Below are 3630 nucleotides of genomic sequence, written 5' to 3'. Positions count from 1 at the left end.
AGGACAATCTGACTTTGGGTGATGGGTATGCAACATAATTGAAGGACAAGATAACCTGGACATGTTTTCTTTGAATATATGTACCCTGATTTATTGATGTCACCCCATTAAAATTAATAAAAATTTATTTATAAAAAAAAGGTATATCAAACTCTTCATGGCATTTGGTAGCCTTTCTTTTAATAAGTAAATTATCATTTATATGATCCTATATTGTCAGTAGTTCTTCATTTTTCACTATTATTTAAAAAGTACCGCTAGTTATGTTTATTTGCTGGGATCTCTGGCAACTTGCTCAATTATTTGCTTAGAATTTATCCCCAGAAGCTGGATTGTATGTTCTCATCTGTGGATTTGGACACATAATGCCAAGTTGCTCTCCTAAGAAGTTTTATACCTTAAGTTCCAACCAGCACAGCATGAAAGTGCCTATGTCTTGCAAAACCTTGCCAACACTGAGTCTGTTCATTCTATTCCATTTTTTTCCTACTAGGTTAGTGAGTTCTATTATTTTAATCTTTATTTTGTTACCAAAAAAGTTAAAAATTTTGAGGGTTTTTTGCCATTTTTATTGTTTTTCCACTGTGACTTTGCTGTTTGTGTCCGTTATTAACATATGGAGTCAGCTTTTCCTTATTGGTTTGTTAGAGCTCTTTATATATTAAGCATGTTAACTTTTACTTAAAGTTTATCATTTGCCTGTTAGCTTATTTAAATACCAAAGCATATCAGAGTATATTTTTTCACTATTCAGAAGTTTTACAAGTGTTTGTGAACTTATGTATATTAGGTACTAAAACCTAGCAATATTGTCCCTTATGAATTTTTTCCTGGAATTCATAGTTATAAGGTCTTTTTCTGTCATTACCCCTCAAATTATAATAATATTTTTTAAATTTTCTTCCAAAGTATTTAAAACTTTATGTTTACATTTTAAAATTGAATTTATTTCAAACTTATTTTGCAATTTGAGTTTTAAAATATATGGTTTTTCCTTTAGGCTCAGTGATTCTACAATATAAACTGATCATTATTTAAGTTGGTCAATTTCTTTGAACATCAATGTTCCCCTCCAAAAATTTTCCTGATTGTTAATGACCAATTAATTTACTAAAGTTTCCTAAGGCAGGTATAGGGAGACATGTGACATTGTTTGAGATAAAAGTATGGTTTAAGTATGTCAGTGACACTTTATACTTTTAGAATGTCACAGAATTGACTTTACATACTGTCAAAAAAAACAACAAACAAAAGCAAATTCTATTACTTAAAAATTAAGAAGTGGTTAATTATCAGGTTTTTCTGCTGAAAAACTTACATTTCCTAAATTGCTTTGATTCTCCATAAACCTCATGCCAAGTTTATCAGTATTATGCAAACTCCCACTTCCATTGCACAATATTGGAAAACTTTTATTCTGTTATTTCTTTAATCAGAATAATGCATATAAAGAATAGGTCAGAAGTGGTCAGCCAGGCCACCCCATTTCCTTCAGTGTTCTGGGCTCTGTCCACACACACCCACACCCACACCCACACTAAGCCTTGCACTAGGACTCTGTGCTCTGTCACTTGGCAGCCTTCCCTAGTGTGGCCAGAAGGAGTGATGATGAGAACCAACAGCCAGCTGCCATTCTACTTCTGCTTTTGGTCCTTAACAGAAATCAATCACACTGTGAACAGCTGACTCTGGCATGGACTCAACTTCAAAGATGGAGAAACAGCACCAAGTTTATGAGTTAGCAGTTAAGAAATTGTTTTTGAAAGAATACCCAAAACCTGCTGAATAATCCACAGTCACTCATCTCTTTTACTGTTAGTTTGCTCAAGTTTCTGCAAGACATTATCAGAAACATGAGACATTTTGAATGCTACTCAACGATGTGAATTGAGGCCTCCTTCCTTCTCTCAGATGAATGCTAGTAAAATTAGCAATAAGAGTTACAAGACAGCAGTGTTCACTCTCATTATGCACCCATGACTGAATTATGAGTAAGAAATTTTGATTCTCTGGAAAGTACCACGTATTCTTTATTTGTTTTTTCTTTTCTGCGCTATTGGATGCTTTCCGAAGACATGTTTTTCTTTTTCTGTTAAGAAAAGCAAGAAATAAGTGTGACAACACTTTTTTAATGAGTCCAAGTACAAAATAACAGCGGCCATTTCCCACATGCCTAGTATATGCCAAGCATTTATATACTTAGACATGTATCTAATTGCCACAACACTTTATTAAGGTAAATACTGTCGCTGTTTTCCAGGTGAGGAAAGGAGGATTAAATAACTTGCCTAAGTTGTCAGAAGCAGGATTTGAACCCAGCTCCATCTCACTCCAGGGCTTTTGCTGTTTCCACTATTCAGGGATGACTTTCCTAGGCTTGAGCTCCAAAATGCATTCAACATGTATTTCTCTCTTTTTCTATGCTCTCGAGCAGGACAGGAAAAGAAGAGAACCATGTTGACTTTTTAAATCTTGAAACAATGTTTATCCATTGATTCTGTGAATTTAATTTTTTGAAGTTCTATTATATATAAGGACGTAAATGTCTTGGTTGTATCTCCTTTCAGTTGTCCATCTCAACCCCAGGGGAATTAGAGTTCAGGCTGTTTTCCTGACATCTTGGTCAGTACCTCATCCCACAGAGTGATCTTCCTTTCACTTTCCTGTTATTCTAAAACTGACTCTCAAATCTATCTAATGTCATCTCTTGTTAAGTATGAATTTTTTTTATCTTCTATGATGCATACTAAGTAGTAAAAATCAATCTTATTGGTTCTCCAGAGATTTGAATGAGTGAACATTTTAACATATGTCCAAGAGAGACTTAGACATTGAGAAGACTATAATTCAGTATTTGTGAGGTATTTAGACTGCACCATGAACTTACAACATACACTCATATGTTCTTCTACCCAAAAAGTGTCCATTCTCAAGATATACAAGGTGGAAATGGTGGACACATGCAGTAGAAAAAGGTTTTATAACATCAGATCCTCTCTAGCAAATCAATGCAGGACTTTAAATATAAATAATCTCTTAATAGTTTGAAACTTTTAAAAGAGTGCAAGAATATTAAAGATGTCAACATTCATTCTGATTGGGCCCCCTTGGGTCACATACCCACTCTGCAACCAATGTCTGTGTACAGAGGAATGAAAGGCAGTGATTGGCTTAGATTAGGCCACATGCCTCATCCCTGGAACCTCACGGAATCCCCAGTGGGAAGTGGTCAGCTGCTGCAAAGAGGATGAAGATGGAAAGGAATGGATGATGAAGATGCAACCAGCAAACTGCCTGATTAGCTGAATATAAAGCAAGAGTCAAACAATAACGCTGCCTAGAATCCATGTTATGGTCCCAAGTGAACTAAAAAAAAAGAAACAACAACAAAACTCAATATTTGGAAAAAGTAGAATCATCAATAGATATTCTATGATATCTATAAATTATAGGTATATAAACAGAGCTCTGAAAAGTAAGGTAATTAACGAAATTGTTGATATAATCCACTATGTTACTCCAAATAATGGCCTTATTGTTTAAGTGAATTCTGAAACTTACAAAATTATTATAAAAAAATAAATGGCTGCTTATCTGATGATAGATATTTTCACAGACTTAGAAAATGTT

Source organism: Saccopteryx leptura, chromosome 2 (genome assembly GCF_036850995.1).
Source record: "Saccopteryx leptura isolate mSacLep1 chromosome 2, mSacLep1_pri_phased_curated, whole genome shotgun sequence".
NCBI lineage: Eukaryota > Metazoa > Chordata > Mammalia > Chiroptera > Emballonuridae > Saccopteryx > Saccopteryx leptura.
This window is presented reverse-complemented; position numbering follows the sequence as displayed.